This window comes from Dendropsophus ebraccatus, chromosome 14 (genome assembly GCF_027789765.1).
Source record: "Dendropsophus ebraccatus isolate aDenEbr1 chromosome 14, aDenEbr1.pat, whole genome shotgun sequence".
NCBI classification, from domain to species: domain Eukaryota; kingdom Metazoa; phylum Chordata; class Amphibia; order Anura; family Hylidae; genus Dendropsophus; species Dendropsophus ebraccatus.
The window spans coordinates 43,910,866-43,926,435 of record NC_091467.1 but is presented as its reverse complement, the minus strand read 5'-3'; the positions used below and the strand labels follow the sequence as shown (position 1 = coordinate 43,926,435).

Below are 15,570 nucleotides of genomic sequence, written 5' to 3'. Positions count from 1 at the left end.
CTCCTATAGGGCTACAAAAAGTCTCAGTCACCTATAGGGCTCCAAAAAGTCTCAGTGTCCTATAGGGCTCCAAAAAGTCTCAGTCACCTATAGGGCTACAAAAAGTCTCAGTCTCCTAAAGGGCTCCAAAAAGTCTCAGTGTCCTATAGGGCTCCAAAAAGTCTCAGTCTCCTAAAGGGCTACAAAAAGTCTCAGTCTCCTAAAGGGCTACAAAAAGTCTCAGTCTCCTATAGGGCTATAAAAAGTCTCAGTCTCCTATAGGGCTCCAAAAAGTCTCAGTCACCTATAGGGCTCCAAAAATTCTCAGTGTCCTATAGGGCTCTAAAAAGTCTCAGTCTCCTAAAGGGCTACAAAAAGTCTCAGTCTCCTAAAGGGCTACAAAAAGTCTCAGTGTCCTAAAGGGCTCCAAAAAGTCTCAGTCTCCTAAAGGGCTACAAAAAGTCTCAGTCTCCTAAAGGGCTACAAAAAGTCTCAGTGTCCTATAGGGCTACAAAAAGTCTCAGTCACCTATAGGGCTATAAAAAGTCTCCGTCACCTATAGGGCTATAAAAAGTCTCAGTCTCTTATAGGGCTCCAAAAAGTCTCAGTGTCCTATAGGGCTATAAAAAGTTTCAGTCTTCTAAAGGGCTACAAAAAGTCTCAGTCACCTATAGGGCTACAAAAAGTCTCAGTGTCCTATAGGGCTACAAAAAGTCTCAGTCTCCTAAAGGGCTACAAAAAGTCTCAGTCTCCTAAAGGGCTACAAAAAGTCTCAGTCACCTATAGGGCTATAAAAAGTCTCAGTCTCCTAAAGGGCTACAAAAAGTCTCAGTCTCCTAAAGGGCTACAAAAAGTCTCAGTGTCCTATAGGGCTACAAAAAGTCTCAGTCACCTATAGGGCTATAAAAAGTCTCCGTCACCTATAGGGCTATAAAAAGTCTCAGTCTCCTATAGGGCTACAAAAAGTCTCAGTGTCCTATAGGGCTATAAAAAGTTTCAGTCTTCTAAAGGGCTACAAAAAGTCTCAGTCACCTATAGGGCTACAAAAAGTCTCAGTGTCCTATAGGGCTACAAAAAGTCTCAGTCTCCTAAAGGGCTACAAAAAGTCTCAGTCTCCTAAAGGGCTACGAAAAGTCTCAGTCACCTATAAGGCTATAAAAAGTCTCAGTCTCCTATAGGGCTATAAAAAGTCTCAGTCTCCTATAGGGCTACAAAAAGTCTCAGTGTCCTATAGGGCTACAAAAAGTCTCAGTTACCTATAGGGCTACAAAAAGTCTCAGTGTCCTAAAGGGCTACAAAAAGTCTCAGTGTCCTATAGGGCTACAAAAAGTCTCAGTCACCTATAGGGCTATAAAAAGTCTCCGTCACCTATAGGGCTATAAAAAGTCTCAGTCTCCTATAGGGCTACAAAAAGTCTCAGTGTCCTATAGGGCTATAAAAAGTTTCAGTCTTCTAAGGGCTACAAAAAGTCTCAGTCACCTATAGGGCTACAAAAAGTCTCAGTGTCCTATAGGGCTACAAAAAGTCTCAGTCTCCTAAAGGGCTACAAAAAGTCTCAGTCTCCTAAAGGGCTACAAAAAGTCTCAGTCTCCTATAGGGCTATAAAAAGTCTCAGTCTCCTAAAGGGCTACAAAAAGTCTCAGTCTCCTAAAGGGCTACAAAAAGTCTCAGTGTCCTATAGGGCTACAAAAAGTCTCAGTCACCTATAGGGCTATAAAAAGTCTCCGTCACCTATAGGGCTATAAAAAGTCTCAGTCTCTTATAGGGCTCCAAAAAGTCTCAGTGTCCTATAGGGCTATAAAAAGTTTCAGTCTTCTAAAGGGCTACAAAAAGTCTCAGTCACCTATAGGGCTACAAAAAGTCTCAGTGTCCTATAGGGCTACAAAAAGTCTCAGTCTCCTATAGGGCTACAAAAAGTCTCAGTGTCCTAAAGGGCTACAAAAAGTCTCAGTCACCTATAGGGCTATAAAAAGTCTCAGTCTCCTAAAGGGCTACAAAAAGTCTCAGTCTCCTAAAGGGCTACAAAAAGTCTCAGTGTCCTATAGGGCTACAAAAAGTCTCAGTCACCTATAGGGCTATAAAAAGTCTCCGTCACCTATAGGGCTATAAAAAGTCTCAGTCTCCTATAGGGCTACAAAAAGTCTCAGTGTCCTATAGGGCTATAAAAAGTTTCAGTCTTCTAAAGGGCTACAAAAAGTCTCAGTCACCTATAGGGCTACAAAAAGTCTCAGTGTCCTATAGGGCTACAAAAAGTCTCAGTCTCCTAAAGGGCTACAAAAAGTCTCAGTCTCCTAAAGGGCTACGAAAAGTCTCAGTCACCTATAAGGCTATAAAAAGTCTCAGTCTCCTATAGGGCTATAAAAAGTCTCAGTCTCCTATAGGGCTACAAAAAGTCTCAGTGTCCTATAGGGCTACAAAAAGTCTCAGTTACCTATAGGGCTACAAAAAGTCTCAGTGTCCTAAAGGGCTACAAAAAGTCTCAGTGTCCTATAGGGCTACAAAAAGTCTCAGTCACCTATAGGGCTATAAAAAGTCTCCGTCACCTATAGGGCTATAAAAAGTCTCAGTCTCCTATAGGGCTACAAAAAGTCTCAGTGTCCTATAGGGCTATAAAAAGTTTCAGTCTTCTAAGGGCTACAAAAAGTCTCAGTCACCTATAGGGCTACAAAAAGTCTCAGTGTCCTATAGGGCTACAAAAAGTCTCAGTCTCCTATAGGGCTACAAAAAGTCTCAGTCTCCTAAAGGGCTACAAAAAGTCTCAGTCTCCTATAGGGCTACAAAAAGTCTCAGTCTCCTAAAGGGCTCCAAAAAGTCTCAGTCTCCTAAAGGGCTACAAAAAGTCTCAGTGTCCTATAGGGCTACAAAAAGTCTCAGTCACCTATAGGGCTATAAAAAGTCTCCGTCACCTATAGGGCTATAAAAAGTCTCAGTCTCTTATAGGGCTCCAAAAAGTCTCAGTGTCCTATAGGGCTATAAAAAGTTTCAGTCTTCTAAAGGGCTACAAAAAGTCTCAGTCACCTATAGGGCTACAAAAAGTCTCAGTGTCCTATAGGGCTACAAAAAGTCTCAGTCTCCTATAGGGCTACAAAAAGTCTCAGTCTCCTATAGGGCTATAAAAAGTCTCAGTCACCTATAGGGCTATAAAAAGTCTCAGTCTCCTAAAGGGCTACAAAAAGTCTCAGTCTCCTAAAGGGCTACAAAAAGTCTCAGTGTCCTATAGGGCTACAAAAAGTCTCAGTCACCTATAGGGCTATAAAAAGTCTCAGTCACCCATAGGGCTATAAAAAGTCTCAGTCTCCTATAGGGCTACAAAAAGTCTCAGTGTCCTATAGGGCTATAAAAAGTTTCAGTCTTCTAAAGGGCTACAAAAAGTCTCAGTCACCTATAGGGCTACAAAAAGTCTCAGTGTCCTATAGGGCTACAAAAAGTCTCAGTCTCCTAAAGGGCTACAAAAAGTCTCAGTCTCCTAAAGGGCTACGAAAAGTCTCAGTCACCTATAGGGCTATAAAAAGTCTCAGTCTCCTATAGGGCTATAAAAAGTCTCAGTCTCCTATAGGGCTACAAAAAGTCTCAGTCTCCTAAAGAGCTACAAAAGGTCTCAGTTACCTATAGGGCTACAAAAAGTCTCAGTGTCCTAAAGGGCTACAAAAAGTCTCAGTGTCCTATAGGGCTACAAAAAGTCTCAGTCACCTATAGGGCTATAAAAAGTCTCCGTCACCTATAGGGCTATAAAAAGTCTCAGTCTCCTATAGGGCTACAAAAAGTCTCAGTGTCCTATAGGGCTATAAAAAGTTTCAGTCTTCTAAAGGGCTACAAAAAGTCTCAGTCACCTATAGGGCTACAAAAAGTCTCAGTCTCCCAAAGGGCTACAAAAAGTCTCAGTGTCCTAAAGGGCTATAAAAAGTCTCAGTCTCCTAAAGGGCTACAAAAAGTCTCAGTGTCCTATAGGGCTACAAAAAGTCTCAGTCTCCTAAAGGGCTACAAAAAGTGTTAGTGTCCTAAAGGGCTACAAAAAGTCTCAGTCGCCTATACGGCTACAAAAAGTCTCAGTCACCTATAGGGCTATAAAATGTCTCAGTCTCCTATAGGGCTATAAAAAGTCTCAGTCTCCTATAGGGCTACAAAAAGTCTCCGTCACCTATAGGGCTATAAAAAGTCTCAGTGTCCTATAGGGCTACAAAAAGTCTCAGTGTCCTATAGGGCTACAAAAGGTCTCAGTCTCCTATAGGGCTACAAAAAGTCTCAGTCACCTATAGGGCTACAAAAAGGCTCAGTCTTCTATAGGGCTACAAAAGGTCTCAGTCACCTATAGGGCTACAAAAAGTCTCAGTCTCCTATAGGGCTACAAAAAGTCTCCGTCTGTCCCTCGCCCTGGCATCTGGAGTCTTCTAAGCAATAAATACTATGATGTGTACTGTTTACGGTCATATTATTTCACGCTTATGTGGGCGTCACACTGTAACTGTTCATTGACTGCAATACATTTCTTATTGAATCAGTGATTTTAGGACCCAGCAGCAGAGCCTGCTCCCTCTGGCGATTCAGCTGTATAAGTGACAGGTTGTATCCCCACCCACTGGGCAGGCTGCTTACTGCATCTGTCAAGTTAGAGACTTTGGCAAACGCACCGGCTCCTGGTGAGACATCTAACCTGCTCTGGGTGTAAAAGAAGAAGAAGGAGAAAGAGAAGAGAAGCCTCCTTCTATGCACTATGGGACCTGGCTGAGCTCAGGGATGCTGAGGGATGACTTGCTGAAATCTCATGGCAGTAGAATTCCACAAGTGTTTCTTTCAAACTGCACCAAGAACTTTGTGAGTGCAACCTTCTTTATCTATGTCTTTATATTGGACCGTGGGCTTAGTTTTATTCTGCTCTTAAGTAACTCTTTGCATCCATGAAATCGATAGAATGAGTGGAGCTGAGAGATGTAACTATAGTGAAGACTTATAGGTCTGCGTAACTCATACTTATATACTTATAACTTATAAACTCTATAGGATGTATCGTCTAGATCCCTTATAATAAGTTTTAGTAACGTGTTCCTCTATGGCTGCTGTGAAACTACAATTCCCAGCTATGTTCTGTTCAACTGAGGGTTAAGGTTTATATAGTGGTCGATCATCTTTATCCTCTTATTTATAGGAATTGTAGCAATGTTTGCCCCCCCCCCCCCCCCGATTTTAGAGCAGTATTAATGGGGGGACTGACTTTAGTCGTGTGTATGCGCGCCATCTATTCTTCCCACAGATTTGTGTATCTGAAGTTTTCCCAATGGGATTTTGGGTGAAAAGTCACGTATTCCTGTGTGGGAAGCAGCTACTGTGCAGATCAATGACTGATGAGGAACAAGAGACAGGAGGTTTACTAGAGAATGGCTGTGTACTGCTAGGGGACCCTCACTAGGCTGATCCCATAATCGCTATGGCATTTGGGGTGTCTGGCTCCGGATAGTAGTTGTATATATTATTGAACTTGAAGTCCCATTCTACCAAGATGAACAGATTTATCACACCAATGTCGGGATCTTGTTGTATGATATTTTAAGTCAAGGTATATTCTATTATTTTAGTAGATTTAGTAGTTTTGATGTCCGCTGCCCCAATAGAAATAATAATTGTGTGGATTCACACTGGCTATAAGGGTTTTTTCATATATCCCAGAGTTTGTGACTTGCTTCAGCTCTTGGTCAACTCATTCCAAACCCCCTCTAAGCATTCCAAGTCTGCTGCTCCGGAACTGGCAGCTACTTGTTTGCTGCAGGCGCTTGTTTGGACTTTGTTAATTTATAATGCTTCTTGTTAGTGGTGTATTTCCTGAATTGTGCAATGAGCTACAAGTTACTGATCACCCAATGACTCTAAAAGTAGTGTGGGTAGAAGCTGGGATATACCAGGTGTGTGCAAATATACATACATGGGAGTTACTGGGGATGGGGCGGTAAAAATTTACATTGCTTGAAAGTAGATGTGCAGAACAACAATTTCTACAAGTTACGGAGGATGGTTTAGAGGGAGACATTGTGTATGTAATATAGATGACATAATGTCCCACATCTAAGCTCAGAGACAGTTCATGTCATACCTTCAAAGTCAATGTAAGGAAAAGAGATGAATGAATGTAAAGGTGTGAGCCCTCTCTGCTATCAGCAATTTGGGAGTCATTAGGTTAGTGTAGCTTTCGAACTGCAATGTCCAACATGCCCTAACAACTGCATGCTGGGAGCTAAAGAGCGTCCGGCTGGGAAACACTGCTGTAGCTTTTCGTTAAAAGTATCTTCCTAGTAATAAACCATCTAAACACAGGCATTTTATTAGTTTACTGGAATATGTGACCACTAGGGGGTGCCGGTTTGGGCTATCAAAGTCTTGGCAAAACAAGTAGTGAAAATTGGAAATGTTCTGTATAATATAAAAAATAAGCATAACATTGTGTAGATTGCATGTGAAAAGCAAATTTCACAGGAAACTAGCAGAGCATTTAGCAACGCGAACATTGCTGGAAAATAAAGCCTGATCCGAGCGCCTAATGTTTCAGGATATCTTTCTGTGGAATCATCATTCCATGCTATATAAGTAAGGCTAATGTAGGCTTTAAGTAATAGACCAGTGGGTAAAATATATATATTTAGGACCGGAAAAGTGTGACTGCTTCATGGTTGTAGAATTAGACACAATCCAATAATCACATAGGTTAGCAATGCAAAAATGATGTGGACAGACTATAAACTAAACCAAGAAGATAAAAAAGAGGAGCGAGATTAGGTTCTTATATTAAAGGAACACTTCAGGCTGATTTATGGTATTATGCCTAGTGGAGAGTCTGATGGGACGGAGCATGACACAATATAGACACTATGGGGGAGATTTATCAAAGGGTGTAAAATTTAGACTGGTGCAAACTACCCACAGCAACCAATCACAGCTCAGCTTTAGGCAGTGCTGAAAGGAAAGAGGAGCTGTGATTGGTTGCTGTGGGCAGTTTGCACCAGTCTAAATTTTACACCCTTTGATAAATCTCCCCCAATGATTTGGTCATTCTTCAGCCATTCATGTTCTGCACTAGGCTAGGCTATAAAGAGTAGGTTCTATAATCTGGACTATGCTAATCTGACACTTTTTTTGTTGTTGCTACTTTTGTGGAAATATATTGAATGTTCTGCAAATCCTCAGAGAGTCTATTGAGAATATTTCACAGGGCTTGTGCATTTTTTAAATAGTTGAATTTTTGCAGTAAAATTGAGTGAGTTGTATGGATTTATAAGGAGAACTAAGCATGCTCGGCACATTTGTATGATACCGGTTTCAGTAGTGCTTGCTTCTCAATCAAGTTTCTTCAATTTCATGTGTGATGTTCTCTCAGCATGGAATTCTATATAATCAAAGTGCTGAAGAGGATGATCAACATGGGGGCAATGAGACCAATTTCTTGTATAGATATCAAGGTGCCTGAAGCTGTGTTACCCATTTATGATGTGTCAGAAATCCTGGGGTCCCCAGGGTGTAAACCAAAGACCCCTAAAATCAATTTGCAAATCATTTTTAGGAACACTATGTGGTACAGATGTATTCCACTAATGTAGCAGTGGGAGATGGTGACCAAAGGGCTAAAATGCAATGGTATAAAGGTGGTTGACTGTATACGATGTATGGATGGAAAATATCCATCAGGTGCTCTGATAATACCAAGCTATTGGGGGACATTCGCTTCGCTTAGGGATTTTACAGCACAGGGTTTGTCCTTGTTGACCATAAGCAACATCTAAATGGAGTTTTGTGTATTCTTGCTTTGTAATTTGTTTCCTTGGGTGGCTCCTTGTTCTCTGTTTCTCTATCACCTTTACCCCTTAACACTCTATAACGTACATGTATGTCCTATCAAATCTTTATTACTGACCCCCTTAGATAGTACAGTGGTAGCCAATTATGACTGTAGATCAAAGAGGTTAAAAACGGAGGGGGTTTCATGTGTTTGCTGACTGGAGACCTGCAGCACAATCGTGGGGGAAAAGGCAAGTTATCAAGGGATGTAGGGGCCCTAGCAAATGCCTGAAGTCTAATAGATTGACAATATATTGATGTAAGCTACCAAGAGATCATTACTTCAAGTTCCCAAGATTGACAAAAAAAACTAATACGTATAATAAAATAAATATAAACTTAATTTTTTATGAACAAAAATGTAATAGAAAAATATGGCTTTGTCAACCTATTATACATATATACCCCAAAATGGTACTAATATAAAATTAGAACTAATTACATTAAAAAGTAACCCACATATAACTACAAAGGGGTATTCTCATCTCAACTAACATTGTTATACTTGCAGGACTCATCAGGTTAAATATGTATGCAGATACATTAATTTAGCAAACTTTCCTCCTTCACCTGATATGTTCACTCTTTCCTTTTCCATTGTTGACAGCTCGTTGTCGAGGCTACTGACCACCACTCTGCTCTAAAAGCAGTGGTCTGGTTGGTGTATATCAATATAGTGTGGAAAAATGACACACGCAGAAGCTTATTTGCATCTGGCCCCTATGAGCCAGAAAATGCGAGTTTTGCCATCTCATAACTGTCCCCAATAGTGTATACATGATGTATAATATAAATAGGTGTAATATAGCTATACATACCATCCAGATCACTGCTTTTAGAGGAGAGTGGTGGTTGGTAACCCAGACAATGGACTGTCAACAATGGGTGGCAGAGAGGCAAGTTTGCAAATTAAATGTATTTGCATAACTAGTTCCCTACTGCCCTACACAATTAACTATGTTAGTTGAGATGGGAATACCCTTTTTCAGATCCTGTCTATAAAGATGTTTTGTTTTAAAATGTGGCCAGGGCTGCAGGGAAAATAGCAAACAGGCATACTTACCAACCTCGCCCCGCACACCCACACAAGTGGCCCGTGCCTGGTCCCTGCTTTGGTTTACTTCTTTACCAGCTCCTGTGACGTTCTGTGCAGACAGGAAATGAGAATTGTCATTTTCTGTCCACACAAAATATCATTAGAATTAGAAGAAGACTGTGACAGGGACCACCAGCGACGGGGAGCGTGTCAGGTAAGTATACCTCTTTGCTGCAGCCCAAGCAGCAACATAAAAAATTCTCTCACACTGATAATAATTAACTAGTGTGTGGTTGAAATAGGAATCGACCTGACAGAGGATAAAAAGATAGAGAAAGGGATGAGTCAAAGATTCATGTTAATGGTGGCAATCCCTGTACTGTGTTGTGGAATATGTTGGTTCGGTTATCACACAGTGACTGCAACAAAGCTGACGCGTGGCCCCAGTGGAGTAACTTCAGCTACAAGCAATATAATCAGTACTGCTGGGATTATAAACTGCTGTTTGGCTATAGAACAATGCAGCTATTGCCAAATTAAGGCTGTGTTTATGTGGTATCCCACAGTTAAGTGCTCTAGGCACCTGTCGCAAAGTTCTCTCTTTAGTTAAATGGTGATAAAGGTAGCATTCTATAGTTTCACCACTAGGTGACAGTGTTTTGTATGTGAGTTATTATCTATTGCACAGCTATAATTACCAAAGGGTTACTGGTATTATTGTACCATGTGGTCTGTGCTGACCTATAGGAGATACTCTCTCTTTTCCTACCTATCTCTGCTCTCCACACACACACACACACACACACTCCTGGGGAAATAGCTAGTTAGCCCTGTGTGGACAGGAATTTTAGGTCAGTCTAGTTCAGCCAGAGACTCAGTTTCTTCAATCTTTCTACTAAAGCTACTATGCAGTGCTAGACACTCCAAAGAGGGAGAAAAGTCAGGGATCATCTCAGCCCACGCCGAGAACCACTCTTAAAAGTGCAGAGCAGAATTCTAAGCTACAAGAGGAACCAGCCTGGATAGAACAAAAGATACCAGCAGGTCTACTTATTCTATCTTGCAGTGCAGGTGACACTGGGGAAGGCTTAGCTTCACCCAGGTAACCACAGCTGGGACTTGTATCACCCTATTAGGACAGGTAACTTGACACTTTAGGTAAGAAGGTGGTCAGACACAGTCTAAACACAGGTACAAGGTAACTTCTCACTCTCAAGTTTAAAAAAATTCTTCAAAAGTTCCGTCAGGGGGGGATTTTTTAAGCGCTGCATTTCATATGCTGCTGTAATGTGAAATCCTCCCCCCCCCTATTCTTTGTCAGATTTATCAGGAGCTGGACTCTGACCTCCCCCCCACACACACACACAATATTCTCTGCTGGATTTATCAAGATGTGCATTTCATATGCTGCTGTAGTAGCCTGAAATCCCCCCCCCCACATTCTCTGGCGGATTAATCAGGGGCTGCATTTCATATGCCACTGTAATCTAACCCCCCCCCCCTTCTCTGCTGTATTTATCAGGAGCTGCATTTCATATGCTGCTGTAATCTGAAATCCCCCTCCCGCATTTTCTGCTGGATTTATCAAGAGGCGCAAGAGGGAAGTCTACACTGGGGCACTGCGGAGTCCCTTTTCCGCTAACTAGGCAAGTAAAGCTGCGTTCACACTACGTTTTTGCAATCAGTTTTTTAGTCATCTGTTTTTGCAAAAAAGGATAAAAAAAAGGTATGCATTTGTGCATCCGTTTTGATCCGTTATTCCATTGACTCCCATTATAAAAAAACGAATCAAAACGGATGTGTTTTTTTTAACGTACACAAAAACGAAGTCAACCTCCTTTTTGTGTCCGTTAAAAGAAAGGATCCGTTTTTATTTATTAATTTGTAATGTAAAAATGGATCAAAATGGATGCACATAAGTACATACGTTTTTCCATCTCACACGCCAGTGAAAAATCCTAATATTTTTGCACAAATCTGCAGCACTGGTCTTTCTTTTTTCATAGTTTTAGATAAAAACAATTCCAGTCAAACCTAAGACCACAAGTGCAGGAAAAGTTGCAAGAAAACCTTCATGCGAATGATGTAGTGTGTGCATTAATGGTGTGTGTCTGAATAGCATGTCACAAATTGTGGTGAAATGACCTTTCAGTCGACACAAACAAGGCGTAGATGAAGTGGTTTACGTTATGCATAACTATTTATCTATGTGGTTTTCCTGCACAAGTTTACAATTTCTTTGGTAATTTATCAGCTGTAATTCATGTTCCAAAATGCTGACACTGCTAGATAGCTGGTAAAACAAGTAGAAATACTTTTATTCTCTAGTTCAAGGGTCAGAGAGGCTTTCCCAAGCTCCTGAATAGCTGTAAGCTGTAATGTGTCCCCCCCCCCCTTGATTGACACCTGGAAGCTCAGTCTCCATCGGCATCAGGTACGAGAGAGGGAGGTGTCAGCTTGCTGCACTTCAGGAGTTCAGGAACGCCTTTTTGACTCTTTTCCAGCCTTAAAATGAGTCACCAGTGCAACCAGGCGGTGGGGAAAGCAAATTGCATGCTGGGCTGTATAGCTAGAGGTATAACCAGTAGGAAGAGGGAGATTGTGATCCCGCTGTATAGAGCTCTGGTGAGATCACATCTGGAAGACTGTGTCCAGTTCTGGAGACCTCACCTACAAAAGGATATTGATAAAATAGAACGGGTCCAAAGACGGGTTACAAAAATGGTGGAGGGTGTGAGGCATAAACCATATCAGGAAAGACTTAAGGATTTGAATCTGTATAATCTGGAGGAAAGAAGGGAAATGGGGGACATGATTGAAATCGTTAAATATGTTAAAGGACTAAATAGGATTCAAGAGGGGAGTGTTTTTTTTTTTGTTTGTTTTTTTAAACTGAATTCAAGAACAAGAGGACACAGTGAGAGGTTAGTTGGGGGAAAGATCACAAGCAACGTGAGAAAATATTATTTTACTGAAAGAGTAGTAGATGCTTGGAACAAATTTCCAGCAGAGGTGGTAGGTAAATGTACAATAACAGAATTTAAACATGCCTGGGATAAACATATATCTATCCTCAGGGCCCTATTACATGGAGCAATAATTGTACGATTATCATTTCGTGTAATAGAGACAATGATCAGCCGTTGAAACCATCATAAACTAATCAGAAAAGATAACCTTCTACCCCCTCCTTATAACCCCAAGGTTGCTCTGCACACTACTTGGAGCTCTCAGTTTACTGGTTGGCCATGATAAGTTACACAACATTGAGACAATGAAAGTCAGAAGAACATCACACCTTCAGAGATAACTCTATGACGAGAAGAAAGACATTGCAGCACATGTACCTGCTATGCATTGATTCATTGCTTCTCTGAAAAATAAGAACTACCATCTAAGCTAGTATACATTTTTGTTCAAACTTGTTTTTACTGGTTTTACTAAATATATTTATCTTACTATAACATCATGGGGGGGGGGAGAGAGAAGGTAGAAGAGTTCTGGAGAATAGGCCATAAGTTTTCATAGCTGAACAATCATGGTGAATCTTGGTGGTTATCATTATTGTGTTCACACAACTGACTTTTTCGTAAAACAATGGCCGTTCTTGTCAGGTGAAACAGCAGCCGTTGTTTTCTAACATTGATGTTTTCCATTGCGTTAACTGCAAACAACGTCCATTCGTGCACACAATGTAGCAAACAACGGCCATTGTTCGATGAAGCCGTCCTTTGCATTAAAGTTAAAGAGGTACTGTGGGCTATGTGTATTTTCAGTGTATGGTCGGGGAGGGGGTGGATATAGACACTGCTAGTCATTTACCTCCCCGGTTCCAGCACTGGGTCCCGGATTGCGCCGCCCCGTTTTCCTGTCCCGCAGCTGATTCCTAGTCTAAGCTGCGTCTCAAGGCAGCTCAGCCATTCAGTCGTAGCGGAGTCCCGCCTCGGCCGCTGAATAGCTGAGCGGAGATTCTTTCTGTTGATGGAGGACTTAGATGCTTCCAAGTATGATAGGCAAGGAAAAATAAGAAGATCTTTCCAGAACATTAATTAGTTATGAGGTCCACTGCACTGAACTGCAACTAAAAACATTGATGGGGTGGGGGAGACTTACGGATCCTGGTGGCAATTAGAGGGTGAAGCGGGTGAACACAGGCTTAAAATAATTTTAGGTCATTCTCTATGAGATTCTGTTCTAAAACCATGTGGTTGTATTGAAGCAACGTCTTATATGGTCCTTTATGTGGGGCAGAGGCAGGCTAATAATGGGCGACAATAGTTCACAGAATTTATTTAATCTTACTTCTTTTGGCAAAGACGCCTCCACCGAATCTATTCTTAGTAAGGAGCTAGTATACATTTTGATCAAATAGTATAAGCCTACAGACCGCTTTAGGGAATGTTCACACTGAGCAAATGTGGTGGAATTCCGCAGCAGAACTCTGCCTTTCCTCCCGCCGCTCTCCATGCAAAGAATTGACATGTCAATTCTTTACGCGGAGAGTGAAGCACGAGTAGGTGTCCAAGCCCTCCCATAGAGAAGCATTTTCACTCTGAGGCAGACGGGATTCTGCATCGGAGAGTTTCACCGAGTTCCACCCCAGAATTTGCTCAGTGTGAATATACCCTAAAGGTTCCTGTTTCTTATGTGTCCCTAACGTACGGTAAGTGGTGTATCGCTAGGTGGTAACCACCATCACTGCAACGCCACTTCCCATAGAGGGAGTGGACCAGTGGTCCAATAGTGCCAGTCTAAGGGGTCTTTTACACAGGCTAACCCTGCACCACTAGTAACTTATTTGCAGAGCCTTTATAGGGCTCAATCTAGGGTCTTTAATGCCCTTCAGCGCTTGTTGATATGCTAGCCAAGCTTCTTTACAATGGGACCCTACACTAATGTTCATGCACGTAGTAAGCATAGGGATTGACACAGTAAGCCAAGTCCTGTTTGCAATGAACAGGAGGGTAGGAATTACCAGTACAAACATGTTGCGGCCCTAGAACACTGAAAACTCTCGGACACTCTGTCCCTTGAAAGGGCCGTAAAAGTCACAAAGACAGATTTCACAGATACTGTATACCCTTTTATTGCAATGTATGTAGCTACCAGTGGTTTACAATGCATTTTCTTAGGTGACAGATTCACTTTAATACCTCTTGTAATTTTTATAGATGCAAGGAACAGCAGAAATTGTAGGTAAAAGGTATTATACGTATATAGCTGTATATGTATATAGACAATCAATATGTTTTCTCTAAGGCGGCAGGGAAAATGTTGCATACAGTGAATTAGAAATGTATATAACCTGTGGTCAATGCTACAAATGGAACCTTCAGCAGTAAAGCAAAGTGGGAAACCATTTTACCTATCAAGAAAATTGACCCCTTGCGATAATTTTCTTGCTGTAAGTCACTCAAGAATTCTATATAGATACGACAGGGGATGTGGTTATTCATTGATGTCTTAATGGACTCAGTTAAGCATACTTAATATCCATACTTGACCTTACCGGTTCTCCATGGTTGATTTTCTGCCGCTGGTTATCAACCTCTGACCTTCTTCCATCATTGGAAGTAATTGTTCATGCTTAAGACCATGGACAGGGGCACTACTTGGGGCTTGGCAGTAGGAGACTGTCCCTCCTTCCATAATCCGCTTGCAATGTTTCCTGAACTTGGATCGTCACTCATACTGCTCCTCTACAGGTGTCCTGGCTTCATGTTTTGGGTTAAGGAGCTCAAGTTATGGAGAGGTCACAGGTCACATCTAACGCTGAAAAATATTGAGCAATTACTTAGCAATTAGCAATGTTTCCTGTGTGCGCCTAGGAGGGTGATGGCTTACGCCATGACCTTATCTTGAATGTTGGAGACTTTCTATGAAGTAGTTTCTCTTTCTATTTAAAGCCTCCTATCTGGTTGGAGGTGCCTGCGTTGCAATCTGGTTTGAGCTGGCTCTGGAATGCTACCCCTAAGGGTGGATAAGAACAATATTACGTGTGTCAAATCTTCTCTCTAGCCGGATTAAGCATAGAAATGTGAAAAGGTTTAATCTGCCTAATGAACAAGTCTATTGTTTAAGCAAACGCTAAGGCTCTACCATGTGGTGCGTGGAACATGTGTACTGCTCAAACACAGACCCAGCGCCCAAATCAGATTATAATACATCCGGTTTAGTTCACACCTCTCTCCCATGCTCCACGTCTTTTAAGATTTCTTTACAAGTGACCAATTTACATGCGGCTTCCTTGTGACCTACACATGGTCAGTCCTCTAAGCTTAAGATGTTTGGGAACCTTAGTACCTATTATAATAATAAAGGCAAGTGTCCAAATCCTTATGGTTTAAGGCAATATCTAGCCCTGTGCCATTCTTCTACACACTTGTCTATCAAGCATTATGGTTATATGGTAAATGCTGACCACAAAGGACAAGATCTCTTTTAAAGGGGTATTCCGCTCAAACATAACTTTTCATATGTTGCTGCCCATGGTGAGACTAACAATTTATTCCATACTTATTATCTATTCAGTCTCCTTCTCCCAGTTCTGAGCTGCTGCTTTCTGATGAAGACACAAAAAACTGTGTGTGAGCTTTTCTCTTTGTCTCTCCTTTTTTTCCCTCCCTTCCAAGACATTTGTGGGTTCATTGGCAACTCGTCTCAGATTAACCTTCCCAGCATTAAAAAGAAGCTACAAAGCTGCAGATACAGCCAGCCAGGCACTTTTTTTTACATCA

At 41.5% G+C, this 15,570-nt stretch overlaps 1 protein-coding gene across 2 annotated transcripts in view; it reads left to right on the top strand.

Annotated features, from left to right (window-relative positions):
- The first annotated feature begins 4,590 nt into the window (after positions 1-4,590).
- GCGR (glucagon receptor) overlaps positions 4,591-15,570 on the top strand; it is a 48,048-nt gene continuing 37,068 nt past the window's right edge. For both annotated transcript variants that reach the window (XM_069951965.1, XM_069951963.1), the window contains exon 1: positions 4,591-4,791. The gene's annotated coding sequence lies outside the window, so the exon portion shown is untranslated. The remainder of the gene's footprint in view (positions 4,792-15,570) is intronic.